The sequence below is a fragment of the Cyanistes caeruleus genome, chromosome 8, assembly GCF_971803275.1.
Source record: "Cyanistes caeruleus chromosome 8, bCyaCae1.hap1.1, whole genome shotgun sequence".
Classification (NCBI taxonomy): Eukaryota; Metazoa; Chordata; class Aves; order Passeriformes; family Paridae; genus Cyanistes; species Cyanistes caeruleus.
In genome coordinates, this window is record NC_141708.1 from 15,096,451 (window position 1) to 15,119,671 (window position 23,221).

A 23,221-nucleotide genomic window follows, 5' to 3' on the forward strand; every position below is an offset into this window, starting at 1 on the left:
AACCCACAACTTTTACTAACATGCTTAACATTACTGCAGCAAATAGAGACAATGCCTTCACAGATGGAAAAAAAAATCAAGATATTTTATTCTCATTTCAGCAGATCTATGCCTCTGAATAAAAGGCAATTAAGAACATAGCATTAAAACAATTGTTTCTCAGAAAAATATTTTAGCTGTTGTTCAGTTGGCTTCCTTTAACTTCCATCTCATCTTTCCATTATCTTATAAAACTTCTACATGAGATTATTTTTATTATCTCCAGATAATAATAAATAAACCAAACCCAAATCCAAACACTTCTGCTCCAAACCTCCCCTACATTAAAAAAACTTTTTCTTATGTTCATATGGAATTCATGTGCTTCAGTTTATGCCCATTATCTCTTCTTCTGCCACTGGGCACCACGGAGAAGAGCAGGGGCTCATCTTCGCACTCTCCAATTAGATATTTATAAACACTGATAAAGTCTTTCTGAGCCTTCTCTTTAAGCACCCACATCTTTTACAGAGAAGATAAGACACACAGGACAAATTGCCTCCAATACCTTTTTGATATCAGAACCACAAAAAAGGAAGTGAATCTTCTAAGTGAGGCAGAGCACTCTAACATCTATAAAACTATTAACAGCCTACAAGGAGGTCACCACAAGAACAAAGCCAGGGTGTTGCTCGGTGGGAGGACACAAGATGTGAGCTGGGACACAGGATTCCAAATGCTGATAAAGAAAAGTGGTTTTGGTCCAAGGACAGTCAGGCATGGGAACAGGTTGCCCCAGGAGGTGGTACTGTCTCTGTCCTTAGATGTTTTCCAGATCAAACTGAGAAAACCCTGAGTAACCCAGCCTGACTTGAACACTTTTTGAGCAGAGGACTGGACCAAGATACCTCCAGATGTATCTACCACCCTGAATTTGTTGTGTGAGCCTAAAATCTATGAGAGAAATATTCACAATTCATTTTTAAGGAACAGAATAAGGCTATAATAATAATAAGAGCTAGCTCTACCACTGTTAGACAAAATATAAAATCCAACCAAAACACCATCTATACAGAAGTACAGACAATATGACCACAAATTACACACTGTATGGGAATAAGAAAAACTGTCCTTAAGTAGAGGTAGGCAAGAGAAAGAGATGTTAAATGCTAATTGTGTAACAAGCTTTACACATAGAGCAAGAGACAAAATGGTGCAGGAAATAACATTTTTGGTAGACTCCATCATCTTGCACACTGCATATGCTGCAGATTACAGGTTCTCATGCTTTTAAGCAAGTATGGATAAAAGGAACCCGCATTACCCACAATATAAAAAAAGTCAACATTCCATTCTGGAAGAATTAATCTCTTCCCAGCTTCAACATGACTAGGTTTGGGTTCAACAATTATAGTTCTTGTTGCTCAACAGTTAACAAGTCAGGGGCAAGAAGGGTGCTCAGACCACTCCTCAGACCCTGTCTGGCTTCTAAGCCATTTCAGTGGAAGCAGGTTCAAGTCTTTCAAAAGTGAGTTAGAGTGCACTGTGTAGATTTAATAACTGCTTCCCCAGCTAGAAGAATAAGTGCTCTAAGAAAAATAAATTAGAAAAAATGGTGTCCCCAGGGAATCCCTTGGTCCAGTTACACAGATTGGAGATTGAATGATTCAAAGCATGATGGACCTGTCTTTTCCATTCTTATCTTGATTATTTAGCATGTAAAGAGTTGATTCTTGCTAAAGGCAGAATCAGCTCAACTACAGCTGACCTAGACAGCTACATAAAATTCCAAGTTTTTTTTATTAAGAAAAGAAAAACAGATGATGGAACTTGCTGTCTGGTGTAGTCTTGCTTATTTAGAGTCATATCCAAGAATTGCACTGACTTGATCCATTTCTACTTTTTACTCTGAAGGTGCAAGCAGTGAAAATTATGACCACTCTTCTGTGACTCTCCTGTTAAATGAAACTGTTCCTTTGTTAGCTTTCCAAAGAGATAAATTTATCCTCCAGTGGGATCCTACTCTCATGTCAAATTCAAACACACTGTACAATGAAGGAATAGAGGTCCTTTCTAGAGTGACAAGAACTAGCTCACACAATCCTGTGCCGCGCTAATGCACTCACATTAATCTTTCTGACAGATGGAGGGGAAAGACAGCATATACACCAAGATTATATGGAAAAAACATAAAACCAAAGGTTTCAATTTAAGAATTAGGATGACTGGGTGATATTTAAGGCTTGCAGACTGTCTTCCTTTAAAAACATTCACAATGCTTTGGGGAAAAACATATCAAAGCGAAAAGATAAAGAGAGGGATAGAAGTGAACTAGTTATTTTATAAAAGCAAATAGCAAGAAATTGAAACTGAACAAATGTTATTTCTTAACAGTAGCTTCAGAAATGACTGAACACAGAATTCGTATCAGATGATCACAAACTAAGTGCAGGGAAAAAGATGAGCCACAGCAAAGACCCTCTTGTTCCTACAGTTAAAGAACTGAGTATGATAAGCATGCAAGATTAACTTCAAGGTTAATTTCAGGTATCTTATATTTTATGATGCCAGAGACAAAATTTCTCCTTTGCACCATGGACATTTTTCAATCCCTTTTCTTCAGCTTACACTGTTCTCAAAATAAGACTGTCGGGGTAGGTAGACAACATCTATTTAAACTACCATTTAGCCAAGCTCCTGGGACTAAAATCTTGGCTTAAGGCTCTGTCCTTCCCCCTGACTTCTAGTGCTGGTTCAACAGCAACACCACAGCATTATCACATTCTTGTAGCATCCATGGTTTTCTCCAGGAATTGGCTATAACTGCTAGAGATGGTTAATTTCTAACCTGAGCGATCTGTTAACACATGGCTGCAGATGGGTTTCAGACACCAATTATATGGATGATGAAACACTGGCTTTTCACAACAAGGCTCTACAGTTGAGCCCTTTCCACACACAGCTGCTGGCCAACTGTTGATTATTCACAGCAGAAAGCTCAGCTTTTGCACTGACAGCCAATCTGAGCCCCATCTATAAAGTCAAGCCCAGTAGATCAAAACAGACTCAGTTCTTGAGTTTTCTGTGCCGAATGAAGAATCCGATGAAGGGCAAAGAAGGTTGCACTTAGAAATGCAGTGCAGTGTACAATCACTTTCTGGTCTGTGAAAGAGATGAGCAAGGAAATAGATGGCACTGGTCTCTGCAGGCAAAGACAGTTCCCTTTTACACTGGTGTCATATGGAGAAATTGGATTACCACACAATAACAAGTCCAATAAACACAGATTATGAGTGTAGGCTAGAAAGTAATTTACCACTAGATTAATCCCAGGCATTCCTCTTACCTAGACTGCATTAAAACAGGAGCATCTATCTTTCCAGCCTATTGTTCAACGTGTTTCATATTCTTTGCTCCCCCCAGAAAGAACAGTACATGAATTCTTTTATTATATTCTATTTACTCTTTACCAGCCTCTCCAAAATAACAGTTTCACATGCAGCAGATTAAATCTATTTGGCAAGAAGGTACATCGGTATTTTTAACTTGTCTGCATTTTCACTGGGAGATAACGTGGATCTATGACTTGAGCACATGAAGTAGCTACTCTCAGACAATCACACAGAGCACACCTTAATTTGTCAGCTAGGATCTGAGGTCACAACAATATAAGAAAACTCTGGAATATTAGTCCAAATTAAATTTAAAATATTGATCTATGTGTACAGGTACTTCTTAGGAAATCTAATGGCTATTCAGTGAAATGCAGTGAATGGAGAGAAAAGTGTTACAGATGTATTGAATTAATAAGATTTAAATAAAAATTATTAATTCAGTTTAACTTCAAAAGGATTGTCTAGATACCTTGGAGGAAAACCATTTATAGCTCCTCCCATTTCACTCAGCCCTCCTAAACTCATTCTATTGACATTAAATAAGAAGCTAATGTATAAAACTTCAAATGGGGAAAATGTTTTCCTTATGACCTTAACAATTAGATGGTAATATTCACTTTTCAGAGCCATTCCACATTAAGCAGGAATGTATTAAAGCTAAGTAGGTATTTACTCAGAAGCAAAATTCAAATAAGTTAGATATTAAAAGGTCAAGATTAAATTATTTCGTACTTGGATACTTATCTAACTAACTGGAAGGTAGAATTTATATTCTGAGGAATCCTAAAGCTCCAGTAGTACAATAAATTAGTTCACTTAGGAAGCAAAATTCCTCGGATAATTTGTAGAAGGGGAAAGAAGCTTTTCCCTAGGTCTTTGTTACAAAAGAAAAAAAAGAAAAAAGAAAAAAGATTTTTCATTAAGCTAGGTGAAACAAACTCTGTTACTTATACAACTCAGTTATACAACTGCAAGAGAACTTGCAGTTCTCTTAAAGTTAGGAGTAGAAAAACAGTAATTCTATTAAACATAATCAATTTTAATTATTATCAATTATTATTATTAATTATTATCAATTCTATTAATCATAATCATTTTCTCAGGTAATATTATGTTGAAATACTGTATGGACAGATATTCCCTCCAAAAGTTTCTCATTAACCCTATGCCAATACCTAAAATTTCTTCATGCCTTACAGAAATACATTTTAAAGTGCTAAGAAGAAATTCACCTCAGTTACACACCACAATACATTTAAACCACTGTACATGAGGCAAATTCTCATAGTAAAAATGTTTCATTCAATAGCTACAAACCCAAAACCTAATTCTGAATCTTACCCAAATCTTCCTGTATAACAACTCACAGTACATGCTTGGTTGTTCCACCTGTTTAAAAAATAAGATTATAACAAGACTGAAAAAATAAATTTAATCTTATTATCCACAACAAAAAAAATCAACAAAAGAAAAATTATAAAGTAACTAATGCTATAAATAGCTATACAATATAACAATTAACACATTTTGTGGGACCAGGATCAACAGCACATGGCTGAACAGACAATGTGTCAAAATACTAATGCACATAGAATACACCATATGCAGTGACAACTGATACTTTTTGATTCATACTTTTTAAAAATTACTCTGTAATTTTAACTTTCTTCTTTTTTTGAACCTTTTTAGCAAGGAACCATTTATAGATAAATGCAAAATAATCTTGATTGAAACAATACTTTCAGTGTAAGAACTATCTAATTTTTTCCCTCCCCATATATATATAAAAATTATTATTTTCATTTAATAAATGAGAATATTCCAGGATCACAAAAAGTAAAGTAGAAGCAACAGAGTAGGCCATATTTTTTATTTATACTAGAAAGTAATATGATCAGCTTGTACAGGAATAAACATGTTAAAACATGTATGGTATTCCACAATTGTCTGAACAGTTAATTGCCTTAATCAGAATATATGGTATATACTTTATGGCAGTTTTACACACTGAATATTAGAGTTTTACAGAAACAAAACAAAATGCTTTAGCAGCATTTCCTTCTAGTGCAAGCTAGCACAAATTTAAATATCTCCCAGCAGGCAAGAGAGAGCCCTGCTCGATGCTCGTGTGTTTCCATTGGCTCCCATTTGATTAAAGGAAAGTGTTTCACTATAGAAGCAAAGTAGAACAATTCCTGGGAGTATTACAGCACCATGTTCTGTGAGTGTGACCACACAAGGATTCAAAAGAAGAATGATACAGTGTTCTTTTCAGAATAGCAGATGATTTAACTTTGAGTAATGACTATTTAGTGAAGATTTGTATTATTTCCATTTTCTAAAGCTCTATGCATAATTATCATAACAGTTCTCTTTTCGAGATAAATTTAGTTTTGAAACTTCAGTTTTCTATCACTGGCAATACTTATACTCTCAGGATACAGGAGATAAAATGCAAGCATAAAAAGCCAGCCATGAACCATTTAAATAAGTTTAACCTTTTACTAAGTTTAATGTCTTAAACTTCCATAATTTTGCAGAGGGGGGATTAAGAACAAAGTGAAGGCAGCACAAGTGTTCAGCTCTCTGACTTGTTAAAGGGTCCTAAGCTCTCAGGAGTGTTTGCAGTGTATAGCCATGAATCTTAGTTTAGGATCCAGAAATTTGGAGCTAAGATAAGAATGCAGCAGAGTATGAAAATAACGAGCCTTTTGTTCTTCATTCTCCAGTGCACATATCAGATTTTGAATTTAGAAAACCCTAAAAGCACAAAAGAGCCTACGCATAGTAAGGATATTTCTTTACTCTACTATAGGGCAGGAGGGAAAATACCATAGCCAGGAAATCAGTGATACAAAGGTTGCCAAAACTACAGGAAGACATCACAGAATATAGTACAGAATAAAATCAAAGCCATAAAATGAAATTCTGTAAATTAAGTAGATTTAAAAAGCTCAACAAAACACCATCTGAGTAAACTGAACTATTTATTTACAGAATAAACTAAAGGTAGCATGTGGTGCAAAGGAAGCAGAGTCCTAATTTGTGAGACTGAAATAGCCTAATGTTTGGGGATTAGGTCTAAAAGGTTTCTGGCCGTGGCAATCTAGAAAAAGAAACCCCTTAAATGTTTATTTTCATATTACATCTCAAAAATCTAGCACTAGAAAGTGTCAAAGCTGACAATTGCAAATTATTTTACATCTTAAGTTTGATTGTATTTACCTTTATAAATGGTACAATGGTAAAACATGGTGCTGTGAGAATTAATGTGAGCCAAGTCTGGGAGATACTCAAGAATCTGGATGTTATAAGACACAAACTTCTTTCATCCTGAGAATTACCTGTATGTCCTTCATATATGACAAGGTCACAAAATGAAATATTTCACTATATATCTGTGAAAGGCTTATTTTAAAGAACTAGAATATCTAGAAAATATAAATAACAAATTCTGAAGTTCCAGTAAAAATTAAATTTTTTAAAATTTTGTGTTACACACTATCATTTTCAAGGCTCGACAGCCTTTATTTAATAAGGTGTGCTTACTGTATAAAATGCAATGAACAGCTTAGCTGAGTAATATGGCATTTTTGTGGCTATGATTTTAACTAGTTAAGCCATGCAAATAGATGACAGCTACTTTATTTTTAATCTTACTGTTGGAGAAAAGCTGTAAACTTTTTCCTTCTAGAAATAATCCACAAACTGATTGCTGTCAACTGCTTGCTGGAGGGAAAGCCTGTCAACCAAGGAGGGTGGAGACAGGAGAGACAAACTCCCTCTTTCCACGTGTAAATACCTTTTTCACAAAAAAATGAAGCTAAATCTTATAGAATCTTCGTAAATTAAAGATATATTCTAAGTGAACCTTTAAAAAATGTTCTTCACAGTATCCAACACTTTTTTTCAGGAAAAACTATGACTAGATTTTGTTATCAAAGAGACCTGATGTTATTCAAGTGTTCTGAATGAAAACCTGTATCTTTGTTCCTTAAAAATGAAAGCATATCTTGTAAGAGCTGGTTCTGGATTCTAAGGGATACAGTCTGCCCTTTACAAACTTCAAACACATTTATACCAAAATTCAAACTCTTAGCAGACTTATAGGTCTAAAAATATTGGTCCTATACCATTAATTTGCAGAACACCTACCTGCTTTCAGAGGGTATAATGAAGATCATTAGTATCTATAAGGTTTTTTTACCTTGTAAACACTACATAAATGCTAAATTATGACAAGGATAGAAGTAGCCTAGTTTATCTCCATCCAAAAGTTAAAATGTTATGCTTGTATTTGAATGACCTCATTAATTAATGTCTAAAACCCAGTACCTCTGCAGCTGATACTTTGCCATTTGTCAAAATTATCTATATCCCTAATATATAATTTTATTTTTTTTTTAAATATCCATTAAGATCCCATTGTAAATAAATACAATAATCTCAGAAAACATTTTTCTATTGTCAATTTCTAGGAAAAAAAAGTCTATTGTTTGCAGTTTACAAAATATTTAAATTCAACATCTTTTTTACCTCTCTGAAACTTAAATCGTTGGTTAGCAATCTGGAGAATTGTAGTAGAAAAATAATATTAAATAATTTTTCCATTGTTCTGCAGGTAATGTGTAACATTTTACTTAATATCTACTTAATAACACCTTTTATAACCTCGGTTGAAAAGGATTTGCTCTGGCTTTCCAAGTTAAGCAGATGTACAGTGTTAACAGGAAATTTCAGACAACAATAAAAAGAAATAAAAACAAGAGCAATTATTTTTCTGAAATTCAGATGATGAGCATATGTACATTTATATTGATTTTGGAAATAAAAGTAAAGCTAGAGCTGCATACTTGCACAGGTGTCCATTCACAGTTTTTCAATTCCCACCTGTTCAAGGCAGCTTAGATGCCAAGAGTCATTTCTCTCCAAATTCTGGAGGCATCCTGAGAGGCCTTTGCATCACACAGAGAAGCAAAATTCTCCCATTTTTCTGTTGGAGTTACTACAGAACATGAGTTTATACACATACAGAATGTGAATTCAGAATCAAACTGCAAAGACTAGATTGCTTCTCAAAATCAGTGTCAAGGTATTAGGTTGAATGTACAATTAGCTCATCACTGTCCTTAGGACACTATATCCTCATTTCAAGGCAGAGAAAAAAGAGAATCATCATTATCAGTATTTGAAGTGTTATCTTTGCAGTATTCTGTAAATGGAAAGCAACCTGATTAAAAGGTTCCTCTTCATCACTCTTCTCTGTACACACACAAACAAAACCCATCTTTTTTAGCTGAAAGAAAAGTATCAGTCACTTGCTAAAGAAACAGAAAACTCCTTCTCTTCAATACTTAATAGATTTTTCTGCAGCTAAACAGCTTGATCCTAGACCAAACTTAAATAATTTGAGCTTAAACACAAAGCACTGAGTCTCACCCTAGAAATCTTAAGCACTGCTTGCAATGAGAGTAGTTCAGTATATTTTCTCACTGCTGCTGGCAAAGCAGGTGAGTGTGACTAGCAAGAGAAAATATGGAATACAGAAGCAATTTTTCTCAAAAATTTTTTTTGCTATTTGAAGGAAGCATAAAAAAGCCCTTGAATTTTTTAACATAAGGTACACAATTGCTTCATGTGAATGAAAGGCCATTTGGCTTCAAAAACTTCAGTTATAGAGCAATTAATTCACCTGTGTTTTGCAATCTATTTCAAGATTACATATTTCAGATTCCCCATAACTATAACAAGCCCAGAGGTTCATTTGCCCTGCAAAAATGAGGCAGAGCAATAAATTTAATGCAAAAAAAAATAAAAATGCAGTGCCTGTACACCATGTAATAGAGTATCTTCCGTGTGTCAAACATATGGCATGAGTAATTCACAGTCATACACTCAAACACAAAAAGGCAACTGTCAGCTGGTGCATTTGTGTACACACACGTGCCAGGGCTGTAAAACCAGAGCAAGGAAAGATGGTGAAGAGATATTTTTACCTGTTAATTTTTCTGGTCACACGGCAGTAGTAAAATTATTACTGATGTTACTGTTATTACTAACAATTACAATATTATTAATGAAGCATGAAAGTGAGGCGAAATGGAAAGTAGTGGAATTGCTGGGCTCGGAGGATTGTGATCAGTGCCACAAAATTCAGCTGGGAATGTTACTAATTGTGCACCCCTGTTGATATTGGGGCCATTTTCCTTAAAGAGCAGAATAACAGGACTGAGGGCACCCTCAGCGAGTTGGCTGAGAATATGAAATAAGGAGCAGAGTTGCTGCCATTAAGTGGGTCCTCAACAGGCTGGAGAAATAAAGTTCAGCAAAAAGAAATACACTTTCTTCACCCAGGGAGAAAGAACTCTGTGCACTGGTTAAAGTCTTGGGACCAACCACAGGGGAAGAATGGGCATTGAAGGATGGTGAGCAAGAAGATGAACATGAGTCAGCGAAGCGCCCGTGCAGCAATGAAAATCAACACTTTCTGTGTTAGGAAGAACAGTGCCAGCAGGCTGAGAGAGATGGTCCTTCCCCTCAGCCAGTGAGGTCACATCTGGAATACTGCCTCATGTTCTGGGCTCCCCAGTACAGAAGGGACAGGGACATATTGGAGTACATCCACTATGTACATCCAGGACACAGAGAAGATGTGGGTCTTGGAGCACCTGTCACATGAAGAAAGGCAGGAAGAGCTGAATTACTTTACCTTGGAGAAGGCTCAGGCGGGATCTTAATCAGTATTTATAAATGCTTGGTGGGAGAGAGAAGCCAATCCTTTTATAAAAGCAAATATTATGAAAAAGGAAATTCAGAATCCACTGTCTCCAGATTTAAGTAAAGAATGTGATATGGTATCACCCAGCAATTATTTACTGAGTAGGAAATAAAAGCATAACACGAAATTGCTATAAGGGTGACTAGTGGTAACATATTGAATGGACTTCTTTAAAATCATTCTTCACACTCATCTTATTACATGTCTGTAAACGTGGTGAAAAGCAGAGGTTTTTTGATAAAAAGTGATTATAGGGAGCCCTCTTGATATAGGGGAGGTTCTTGCTAACTTACAGAAGAAATGGGAGCATTTGCACAGGCATATTAGAAATGGCAAAACCTTTAGCAATTCTTCAAAGCCACCTAATTATGAATATCAGAATCTCTGTGATTATTTCTGTGATGGGCTCTTGCCATTTGAGAGCAACACAAAAAGATAAATCACACACCCATGTTTACTATTAACAGATTAAAACAATCTGGCCTATCTGTAAAACAAACTTGATACTCACCACTGTCTGACAAAGTGTTTTCAAAAGGCTGGGTGGAGTGTTAGCACTCTTATTCAAGACTTTGAGCAAACACTTCAGGTACAAGGTTCAGAATTCAGGAGAATCAAGTTACTTGTCTCTGTACCTTTCTATTTATTCTGCTTTGCCAGGCAGACTAAAAGGTGCTTGCTCTGCTTGTTTGATCCTAGCACATAAAAGCTAAGGAAGACACATGATCGATGTTTATAATTTATTGAGGGCTACACACTGAGGAAGGAATTGGTTTTAAATAACAATATTGAGAGATTAAAAATTAAAAATTAGGAATCAAAGAATATATTTAGGCTGAAAGTTCAAAGAAAGCTCTGAGCATTAGGAGAAAGGTTTTGAAACATCTTTGCACAAAGACCAACAGGGCAATGTACTTAGACTGTGATGAGTTTGTGACTGAAATTAGATAAGATTGTTATCTAACTCAGAAAGATCTTTTCTTCAGCCCTGAATTACTACAGTGATCAACTACTCCCTGTTCTGCTCCCCTTCTTCCCAGACTTCTTGCTCACACTCTTCCCACTAAAGTTCAACAAGGGCTATGAGAGGACTTCACACAATTTTTTGTCCAAAAGAGAAAACAATCTTAAGACTTCAACTCCTACCTCTCTAGTTTAAATGGTTTTATAGAATACTGCATCAAAGCAGATGACTAGAAGATCTTGAGATCAGCAGATTTAATCAGCAGCTAAACAGAGCAGTGCACTACAAACATACAGAAATTATATTGCCTCTTTGGGCCTTCATTAAATATTTGTCCTCCTTGGCAGTTTAATGGATTCCTGCATACTATATAAACAGTCAAGAGGGAATTTGATTGCATTCAAAGCAAGGACACCTCAAACACTGTCACTGTTCAGAATCATGTAATTTAACCTGTCTGTTAACACATACAACTATCCTCCACCCTTCATAACCTGGTACTTCTGTGTTAATCATTGAACAACCCATTCAGAAGTTTTCCATGGCAGTGGGTAAAGCAAAAACAGCTACAGAAAATAGAGAGGGCATATTCACATGACTACAGCTACTGGCCAGTTGTCACGTAGTTATTAGTATAGCAGTAAGTGAACATTGAGCAACACTGCAGACAACAGCTCTTCTCCATTCAGCTCCTTTCAAAGCTGTGTCCATCAATAAGCAAGCAACTCTGTGGTTTCTTGACCCAAAAACCATGCTCAAAAAACTTGCTGCAAATGTTCAAAATGTAGGCAGGTCTGTCATTCACCGACCCCACAATCCCTTGTATCAAACACTTTGGTGGCCACTATTGTGAGGCCAATAAAGTCTGGTGAGTGTGAACACATTTCCCCACCTCCCTCTGGCTGACAAATGACTTTTTTCATTTTGCTTCAGAAAATAAGTATATGTTTTTCCAATATAAGTCAATCCAACGCTTGACAGCCAAAAAAATGTACTCTAGACTGAAATTTACACAGTGACTTCTATTGTTCAAACCCCAAATCAGAACTCCCATATTTAATTTACGACTTACAAGGCCAAAGCACTGGCCAGAAGAATGCCAGTTACACAGAAAAAATAAAAAGTGTTTCTATTGTAATGGTGTCTCAGAGCAATAAACGTTCACTAATTAATAAATTGTGGTCACTTTGTAGACTGGTGTCCATGACAGAGTTTCCAGTTAGAGACAGAAGATTTGGAAAAGAACACAAATTATTCTCCTGTTCCAAGTTCAAAGATGAACTCCACTTTTATTGACAATCATTTGACCTTTACCATCTGGTGTCAAACCAAATTCCTAACAACTGAACCTCTTTTAATTGGTTGGTTATAGTCTAGACCAAGCCTTCCACCTTAAATGCCGTAAAAATGCTGTATATCTGACTTTGATTTCATTTAACAATGACCTGCAGTCTTGGATTTGACAGAAAGACTTGATTTCCACCTGACCAGTCTCCTTTTAAGTTTTTGTCTTTTTATTTCTGTCTTGTGCTTATTTTTGTCTCCCTTATTTTGTTGCTATAGAACAGTGATATGAAAACTTCTGCATCCAGGCTTGCTTTCAAAGTAAGCATATTGAATGGTTAGCCTGGCTCATATGTTCTTGCTTACCTCACAGATTTCTGTGTTATTATTAGTTTCTTCTACTAGCATAGCATCTTTTGCCACACACATGCACACACTTTTACAATAAGCTCACAACTTATGAAACTTGCAAATCACACGTGCTATCAAAACACACAAACTCCTTAATTCCCTCATTCTGATGCAATGTACAGGATCCATCTATAAAACATAACATCTTTTTTAATCAAAAAGCAATATTTTTATGTAAGTGGAACAAAGGAATAATATTTGCCATTTACAGTTGTGTCAAAAATGCTAGGCTGCCAAAGCAATTAACCTTAATCAAAATTAGTTCCATTTGAAATTACAAAACCTCAGCCTGCTTTTATCAGCAACAAACCTAGTGAAATACATGAAAATTCACAAAACTAAAGTATGAATAATGTCTACAACATGAAACTATTATCTCATCAGAAAAGAGCTGTCATTTTGTATTTTATGGTGAAATACCTGGCACACAAATAACACAAACATCTTACTGAACTGTAGGTCTCTCCAGTTCAGTTCATTTAGCAGGCAAGTGTCAAGAACTATTACAATATCGCCTTAGAGGAAGTAAGTGAAATTCTTGGAAGTAGCTTATGATATTTTTTAAAGCTTTTTTTTCAAAGGTTTGAAATAATCAAAGCAGACATCACACAGATTTTAGTTGCTGCGGTTGAGAAAGTCAACATTTTCAATGGAAGTTATGCTATCCCTGGTCCAAGTTTTCCCCATCCTGTATCACAGAAAATATGAGTTTGTACACACTAAAAACAGAAGGTTAAAAACAGCCTGGTTATTCTCAGCCTTTCATGTGTGGCAAAAATAAGAGGACATACATGATTATAAAGCACTGTCCTTACATTCCACCACCTCCAACTCTGCAAGAGATTTCAGGCTGTAATGTGTAAATCATTACTACATGCTCTAACAGTACTTTCTATTTAATCAGGAGAGAAGAAAAATCCCCTCTAGAATCACAACAAATAACTACAGTTTTTGTTTTAAATTAAATGATGTAGTTTATATCTGACCTGAGTTTCAGTCTTTTCCTAGTGGGAAATATAAACGCAGCATTTGGATACATAATCCTACAGCTCTCAGAAGAAGCCGGCTCCACCGCGAACACTTTACATGATTTATAGCTCTCCTCCACATTCAGATGACAAGTCTCGGCGGAGCAGGTGCAACGGGGTTTATTTTCCTTCCTTCAGACATCGTTCCCTCGTATGTAAATTAATTAGCAAGTCTTCCTCACTTTGGCGTAAGCGGGGAAGATGAAGCTAATGGAACATCAGCGTTTGGTTTCTCACGAGGAGCGGGCGACCCGGCGGAGGGAGGGAAGGAGGGAGGGAGGGAGGCAGGGAGGGGGCTCGCTGTTGTTACTGCTGGAGCCACAGCGATTTTGACAGCGTCAGCGGCGATAAAGTGAGCCTGGCTGCCGCGCACTTATGCCAAGAGAGCGATTTTTAAACCGCTGGCAGGATTGGGGGGAACGGCGGGGACGCGGAGCGAACACATCCCGCGCACCTCCCGCGGCAAGCCGAGCCTTCCCGTCCCCCCTGCCGGCAAGCTGGAGCTGCCCTGTCCGCGCCCCGCCTGCCCTGCCCCTTCCCTGGCTGCCGGGGGAACGGGGAGCGCGTCCCGACTCCCATTACCTCCTCCGGAGCCATGGAGAGGAGAGCCGCGGCTCGCCCGGCGGAGCGGAGCGGAGGGGCCGGCGCTCCCCGCGCTCCCTCAGCCGCCGCGCCGCCAGCCGCCGGCACGGCCCGCTCCACATAAATGCATTAACAGCAGCCACATCATGATTAATTCATCAGTCCCGGTGACCAGGGGAGGAGGCAGGCGCGGGGGCTGCGGAGAGGCAGGGCGCACGGGACGGTCCCTTCTCCCGGAGCTCGCCTCCCGCACAGGGCTCCGCCAGCGCGGAGGGAGGGATGCAGGGAGGGATGCAGGGATGGAGGGATGCAGGGATGGAGGGATGGAGGGATGCAGGGATGGAGGGATGCAGGGAGGGGTGGATGCCGCGGCAGCGCTCGGCTTCCCGCGGGTGCCCGTGCGCTGCCCGGTGTGAGGGAGGGCGGCGTCTCCCCGGACAGGTCCCGGCCGGCGGGAGCGCGCTGGGAGCCGGCCGGGGAAGAGCGAGGTAAGCGAGCGAAGTTGGGAGGGCTCCGCTTCACGAAGCGGGCAGCAGGCACCGCTCAGCTGGACGCTGGAGCATCCTCGGCTCCACGGGCTGCGGGCGGCAGCTGCAGCCCCGCCGTGTGTCCCGGCTGCCAGCGGCCCGGAGCCCCGAGCTGCCGGCACGGAGGAGCCAGCCGGGCAGTACAGGCATCCCGGCCATCCGTGGGGTCGTGATCGCGCTAGCAGGACTAAGCTCACTTGCACAAATGTGTCCCAAACCCCTCCTCAGCCTCGGTGAAAACGCCTGCTCGGCCCCGCGCCAGTCGCTGGAGCCAGGATTTTCCATGGAACACATCATTGGTGTCCATGGGAGCTTGCCTTGGTCCGCTGAGACAGCGACACCGGCTCCATCCCCAGCCCTCCTGCACAGAGCTTTGCTGCCCTCTCTTCTGAGGGCAGCGCTGATTTCTTCAAATACCATTTTTTAAGCTAGCGGTACGCTGGACTTTGAGTTTCTTCACAGAAGGGGCAAAAGACTTTAAGTGTTTCAGAACAGCTGTTAAGTGCAGGAAACTCTTTGCACTTCTCTGCCATCATTTTCCACTCCAAATATAGGCAGAAGTCCTGTGAGTTCACCATCCCCCTCCAATATTTAATACAAGGTGTACTTTACAACACCGAGCAAGACACCACCTTACCTTCTTAGGTAAGTGGGCTCATCATCCCTAGTTGGGGATGAAATTTGTGTAGAACAAATGATTTACCTACTTATTCATCTATAAAACCAGGTTTGCCTACCTATTGTCATACTCTGAGGGAATGTATTTGAATAGGATATTACTGTGGTATTTCTTATTGATCATGTTCCAGGAGCAAAAAATCACCTCTTGTAGATTTTAGATTATCAAAGAATCTTCAAGCTGACACAGCAATATATAGAGATTTCCAAGTACCAGACTGAGTTCATAAGATTTACATAGAAAGATCCCCATATTGTCACAAGCCCTAAGACAGGTGATCACAGGCAAAGGGGTTTAAAGCTGTGAAAGGATGAAGAAGAAAATAAATTTAAAAAGTAGAGCAGTTTTGCCCGAAAAATTCATTCAGATGACACATTAACTTTCCTTTTGTGATATGCTGTAGATTTGTGTTACTCATACACAAGAGTAATTAACTCCACAGTTAAGGCTGTGTTGTGGTTTGCACTTATAGAGGTACTAAAAACGTCTAGGGTCAAATACTTGAATGCTGCATTTAGACTACACAGCACAATAGCACATAAGAATTGCAGCTGAATTTTCTTTCAAAAAATAAAACTTACTTGCCTTCTTGCCTGTAGAGAAAAATCTTAATTGTCCTCTTTTTCCAGATTTTCCCATTTTCATCTGTGAATTCTGGAGGTTTCTGTGTATATTAGAAGCCATTCTTACTGTAGGAAAAGAACAGAAATAAAGCTGTTTTTGAACATTTAAAGTTAAGCAGAAATAGGGAACACAGACTGTATCCACCATATTACTTCATTGCACTTGGTACTGGTGTTCCAAGATAATTACAGAACAGTAGATTGAATTGTTCTACCTATTTTTTTTTTTTAAAGAAGTATTTTATCAGAATCAAACGTTTCCTGCAAAACCGAATGTAGGCATCTGAAAAAGTAAAAAACTGGAACTTTATTAAAAGCTCTGAATCACCAATCCAAAACTCTGCTTTTGAGTTGACATTACCTAATATCTTCTGTAATCCAGTGCTTCATTTTAAAATCAGTTCATTTCGCTCTTCCTAGTGAAGGCAGTGCTTGAACATGCACTGGCTCCTCTGATTAGAAATTGTCCCATTTGTTTCTCTCCCCAGAATCCTAAGTATTATTCTCTTCTGTTCACCTAGTGATATATTTATGTACAACACTCACATTTCCTTCAACTGAAACAGATCCTCTTTCAACCTCTTTCCATAGATCAAGTTCTGGATTTCCTTGATGATGTCTATGACCTATCACAGTTTGAACTATCAATTTTTAAACTGGCAGACATACAAAGTTTTATACATGGCATTCCAGTAAGCTCTTACAAGTAATGCCCACAATGGTCTTTTCACACCCATTTAAACACTGATAAATGTGGGCTTTGCCTCACTTTCTTTCTTGACTTTCCTATGTAGATAGGTTTCAGTTTTTCCTGTGCTCAATACCAACAAAGCCTTCTCATGCCATACAACTTTTGACTCACAAATTACTGGATTATACCAAAAGTTTTTATCAGGCCCTGGTGCATAATCTTGAATGTTGTTATCCTACAATACAGTGGCGTTTCTTGGCTCCAGTGTTTTGTGTGTTATTATTATTGACAAGCTGCGAGTCAACAGCAAATTACTCATTTTCTTATTTTCTAAGATTATTAATGACTTTATTAATGGATACAGAAATAAGAACTGAGTCTTAACAAACCTAGCAAATTCCATTTATTGGTCTCTTTTCAGCATAAACTCTCTTCCTTTACAGGTCCTTCACAATTTTTATACAGGTTTTCTTGTCTTCCATTTCAGTAGTTGCCCACACACAGATGATTGCTTCCAGGTTACTAACATTAAACTCTGAAGGAAGCAAAGGTGTTAATGAGATGGTGTATGAGGTGTCTGCTGTTACAGAGTTTGGGATAAAGATGTAGTATAATTAAAAATGAAGGAGAAAAACAGTAATGAGTAGCCTGGTAAAAGTCCAGTCTATCTGCTATGCTACATTTCCAAGTTAAAAATGGCCAGCTACTACAATCCAAAGAAAAATCACCATGGCTAGTGAGGGAGAGAGTGGACCTATTTTCTGTGCTTTTCAGTCTTTTCTTCTATTTTTGGAAATTCTCCAGGTTCCTTATTACAGAACTCTATTGCCTGGGCAATTTTATTCATGTATTTTCTCAGCAAGAGTGGTAGAACTACATAACTACCAAAGTATGCAAAACTTCAAAGCCTGGTTTTCTTATATTATTGTTATTTATTGAAGTACAACTTTATGTTTCTACAAAATGGTTAATATCTTTGCTGATACCTTATTGGTATGAAAAGATGGATGCATAGTTTCACTACTGCAACATCTGAAGTTATATGGACACAGATTCATTAAAAATATTTCAAGTAATTTTTTTTTTCTTATATTGTGAATCAAGTTTCAGTGCTGCCACATCTACATGTTTGGTCTTGGTGTATCTCTGTCTAAGACTTGAGATGAAATCTCAATCACACAAAAATCAAAGAAATTCTGCTAGTTAATTCATCAGAGCTAGGATTGCATTCACTGAATTTTCTCTGAGGCTTCACTTGACATGAAATATCTAATTACAGTAGTTTATATTAAATATAAACATACATGTGTCTAGGTTTATTTCTAGAAAATAAATTATATTGAAGGAAGAATACTGCATGATAGAATCAATCCTGGTTTAGTAAAACTAAAAGCAAATGATAATAGTAAATCTATATGAAATATCCCTGGCCTGAAGGCCATATGACATTTTCTTGATTCAAGGCTTAATATTCAAAGCTTGGTCACAGTTATTCATCGGTTAAGGTTCATGAAGTTGGTCTGATTTATGGCTAATTCTGGCTACTACATGGAAACTGTGATTTCAGATGAATTATGATTATTTTTTTTCAGTCTGAGGCACTGACTTAAACTCAAGGCATGAAGAGTGTCTTTTGCCTCGATTTTTAACTAATTTTCAGTGAATTAGATATCTGGCAAGTAAGGGGGCAAGTCTGCCTCTTGGTACTCAAAGCATTAGTGTTAATTAAAAGTGAGTTTGACTCAACTTTCCGCATTCTCCAAAGAACTTTTCTTCTCAGCTTTATAAAAGTCAGATTATCTAGACAAATGTCTATGGGAACTATATCATATAAAATCTCAGGGCTTGACATGGACAGCTTCCATTATTCAGTACAGTAACAACCTCTGAAATATTCCAAAGAAGTGCATCTTCTCTCATGTTTATCTGGTCATTGGGCATTGTAATTTCTGTAATTTTCATGAAAGACTTTTTCTTACTGAAGCCAGAAATCCTTATTAACAATAAAGCAATAGAAACAAATTACTCAGAGGACATCAATGATGTTGAAAGATGATAGACTTATTTTCTGAAAGGGGGGAAATTCTGTCATTCTTGAAGGGTTACTGAGCCTTTCCAAACAAGTGTAGATAATTCTTGAAACTGAAACGATTCGCTATATACATTATTTCTGATTTTTAAATTGCCCTCAGTTTTAAATACCTTCACTCATAAGTCAATTGTGTTACCTTAATTTGTGTCACCAGAGGCAGTGAACTGAAGAGAGAAAATAGGAAGGATGACAGAAAAATCACAGCAAGAAATAAGATGATCCAAAAAAAACCATATTACTCCAAATTGCTAGTCCAGCTGAGTTGTACCTTCTGCAGACTCAGAGCAGATTGTAACTAAAGTGCAATTGCTTTTGTAGTTCTCTCACCCTGAAAACAGTCCAAAATGATCCATACAAAGCTAGGGCCAATTGCAGACAAGGCTGGTGCATCTGAAATCTCTGAGCATCCTCCTGAAGCTGTGCAATTTGCTGAAGAGTAAAGCATATTGCAGGCTTGCCCTTCAGAACCTCAGTGCATTTCCTGCTTCTGGAGAAACAGGCATATGAGATCACTGGAAGAAAATCTCACTACACCACAATACTGAACCAAGACCATTATTGTTTTGCTAGCCCTGATGTTTCAGCTGACATGTGGTTTATAATGCTGTAAAATTATGGGTCAGGTAAACCTCATTGCAGCTCTTGGGTATAGCTGTCCCTCTTCATTTAAGATAGATGTAAGAAGTCATTATGCTCCTTTGCTGAAACAAGTAACTGAAATGACTTTAGTCTCTAAACCCCAAACACAATTACACATCTCTGTGCAAAACAAAAGCTTGAAAAAGCCAGGTCAGAATGTGAATGAAGTGGGTGGATGGTTTTGCTGTTTTTTTAAGAAGGATACAAATAAAAGTGACACAATGTATGTAGGTTATGCATAAATAAGGAGAAAGAGGAAATATGTAGAACCTCATGTCAAATTAATGCCAAAGAACAGGTACCAAGGAATAAACCTAGACAGATTTTGGGCTGCTGGCACAAACTGACATGGGCTGAATCTCTGAAAAATAAAAAGCTTTTTCAATATGTATAATTTCTGCTCTTTCTGTATAATTTTATGCATAAAGAAAGAAGATTTTTAATGTTGCTTCTTAGAAATAGGAATGCACTGAAAAATGATCAATCTCTATTAACAGCTCCCCCATCTAATGGGAATAATCGACAAACCTCCAAATTTTGAGCAGCCATTTGGCACAGTAACAAAGCTGTGTGACAGAGGGATAGACCTCAGATGTAAATATACATGTTATTATTAAAGATATAAACATCAGCTAGAAATATACTTATCATTATTAATTGATTTACAGAATTCCCACCCCATATTTTCAGAGGTGTTCCCTCCCTCAGGTTCCCTAAGAATCATTTTTGCTTTGGGACCTTGAACTGCTGTATCTAGCTACCTTTCAAATTCCCCAAGGACCTGCTAAATCAGAAAGACATTACTATACAGGAGAAAAATATTTTAATTCTCAACTTTATATAAAGATTTCGATGTCTGTAACCTCCCAATACATCTACATCCCCTCTCCAGCAAATCCAGGAAAAAAATAAAGAGAATGTAGGCGTGTATCTTTTGACTGCCCCCAGGTGCCTTGAAAGAAGCTTATTAAAGGAGAGAGTCTTTTGGGGTAGTGGGCTGAAAGTGGCTTGGAGCAAGGAGTGAAGAAATACTCCAGTGCCTTGTTCAAGGAAATAGGATTTTGTAGTTTCTTGTAAACAAACGGCAACATCTCAAAGAAACAGCCATGCATGAGGCCTGAGCTTTACAAAAGCCATCAAGCTTTAACCTACTGTTAAACTCATCAAAGTATAAGTACATTCCTGACTTATACAGACCAGGAAACAGTTATCTCAAATTATCTTTCCCAAAGGAAATTGTGAGAGTAATCCAGATAGTGCAAGCGATTCATTTTCTCAGTGCACACGTAACTGCTGCCTTCATTATTAAACAGTGGCTTTTTTCCACACCTGTAGAACTTATGTGGAAGATGCAGCACACTCATGAATGAAGCAAAAATATTTAAAATGTCTACCTCTGAGCTTTCTAAATCTCACAGTATTAGTCAGGACTCACAAAATCCTTAAGGTTAACATCCAAGAATGGAAAGCAATTTTTTCACTTTGCTAAATAAATGCACAGCACAGTGTAAAATGGTCACATAAGGACAGTTTAAAATAAACACACTCTGCATATCATATGCAAAAGCAAAAAGGAGACATCTTTCAGAAGACAACAGTGATTGCTCAAGTGCTCAATACACAAAAATTGAATATTTCACATGCTGGAACTGATCAAAAATCTAGTATTCTGTCTCTGGTGTACAGTTCATCTACTTTCCTGTCCTTGGCCAGATGGTTAAAGGCTGTAAATGAATGTGTGGACAAAGTGGTCCTTTCAGAACATCCTGCTACCTTCTGGCAGTATTAAAGTATTAAAAGTATTATTTTCTGAAACAGATTTTCTGCACAGACCTGTCATGTTTCATAGCCACTCATGGATTCAATGAAGGAAAAACAACACAAGCGATGATTTACCCTTTCTGAAGGGGAACCGTCACAGCTCCTGCATCTCCTGTGCACCACGTACAGCACCCTGGGCTTTCCTGAGAGGTCTCCTATCTAATTACCCACCGAGTTCAACCTGCTTAGCTCATGAGATCTGACAAAGTCACAGCCTGATGTGGAGCAGCTGGGATTTAACTTTCATTTATAAAATTTAATTGGGAGATTTTTTTCTTTCCATTTTTTCCACTTCTTCGCCTTAAAATCACATACCATCCACATATGTACATACAAACACACAAAACAAAGAGTCAAAGCAAACCACAACAATCAGTGAAGTTACTTGCTATAGAAATAGCAGTGCTGGTATTAGCACTTCAAAGGGAAAGGCTATTTTAAAATTTAACTGCCTGGCAGATGCAGCAGATATAGGACAGGGACCAAAGAGAGGTAAGGAGGAAGGGAGGGTAGGAAGAGTAGAAAATAAGTGGGGAAGGGTACAGATGAATGGTACATTAATTAAAGGTAAAAATAGCCAAACTCTATACTGGCAGTGAAATTTTGGCAATGTGGAATCCAGTAGCAAAATTCCAATTGACTGCAGGGAAATATGTTTTTCACCCTGTATCAGTAGTTTTACTCTCATGTACTGCAATGTGTCAACACAATTCCTCAATGTATTTATTTCCTATTAGTTCATTCTCGCCAATAATTTATTCTACAATGATTCTACAAATGTTGTAAAGGCAAGAAGGAAACTAACCCTGACAACTGAGTTTTCAATATTACATTGGAAAATCAAGATAGTTAGAAACCTGTTAGTTTCTATGGCACAAATTGCTATTCACACAGGTGGTATTATACGAACCATAAATAGTCATTCATCATATATTAGACTCTTGTATAGCTACAAAATTTCATCCCCATCATTCCTGGGATTTGTTATCATCTTCTACACTGCTGAACTCCAGAGGCCACAATGATTTCAAAGGGAGGGATTTGTTTAGTCTGCAGTGCAGGATATATGGGACAGTTAGTCAGTCTACATTGATGCATAACTGATTATTCTTGAGGTTCAAAAAATATTCATTGAAAAATGTTTTATATACAGTCAGTCTGATTGCTGTGAATAACCTGAGCTGGCTCATTAAATCCATCCATGATAGAATTTTTTCTGTTTCAGTTCTTTAACAACAGTAGTAATAATCATATAGATAAGTCATTAGTCTATTACAATTCTTTAATTTGCTCTTAGATCTGTTCTGAACAGAGTTCAAGCAGCACAGTTAAAAAGTTACTACCCCTGCCAGTGTTAGTCCAGGAGATTTTTCTGATAAAGGGCATGACAGCAAATATAAAGAAATATACCCAGATCAAAATAATTTACAGGACCACCTTTGCCTTGATATCAGCAGTCCATTGTGTAAGCACTGTGTGACACCACTTCACGGGAAGCTTTGAAGGAAAGGAGATGGATCCTTTCTCAGGGCTCCTGAAACAACTGAGGCAGATGCAAACATTTTACAATAGGGAATCAGACTCCATGAATCCATGTAAAATTCTCTTGGCATATGGGCATATAGCATCAGAAACAAGCTCATAACTCCAAATGTACGATCCTGTGGAGAATCTCTGGATACAGGGAATAGCAAAGGTTAGCACATAAACTTATGGGATCATAGCTGA

At 37.8% G+C, this 23,221-nt stretch overlaps 1 protein-coding gene across 6 annotated transcripts in view; it reads right to left on the reverse strand.

Annotated features, from left to right (window-relative positions):
* LOC111931213 (heparan sulfate glucosamine 3-O-sulfotransferase 1-like) overlaps positions 1-21,676 on the reverse strand; it is a 56,764-nt gene extending 35,088 nt beyond the window's left edge. Inside the window, exons 1-2 of one of the 6 annotated variants that reach the window (XM_086899384.1) lie at positions 21,569-21,676; positions 16,209-16,316 (exon numbers count right to left, since the gene is read on the reverse strand). The gene's annotated coding sequence lies outside the window, so the exon portion shown is untranslated. Of the gene's footprint in view, positions 1-13,797; positions 14,518-16,208; positions 16,317-21,568 lie in introns of those variants that run through there. The other 5 variants (XM_086899381.1, XM_086899383.1, XM_086899385.1 and 2 more) reach the window with 5 other exon arrangements.
* Between the last annotated feature and the right edge of the window lie 1,545 nt (positions 21,677-23,221).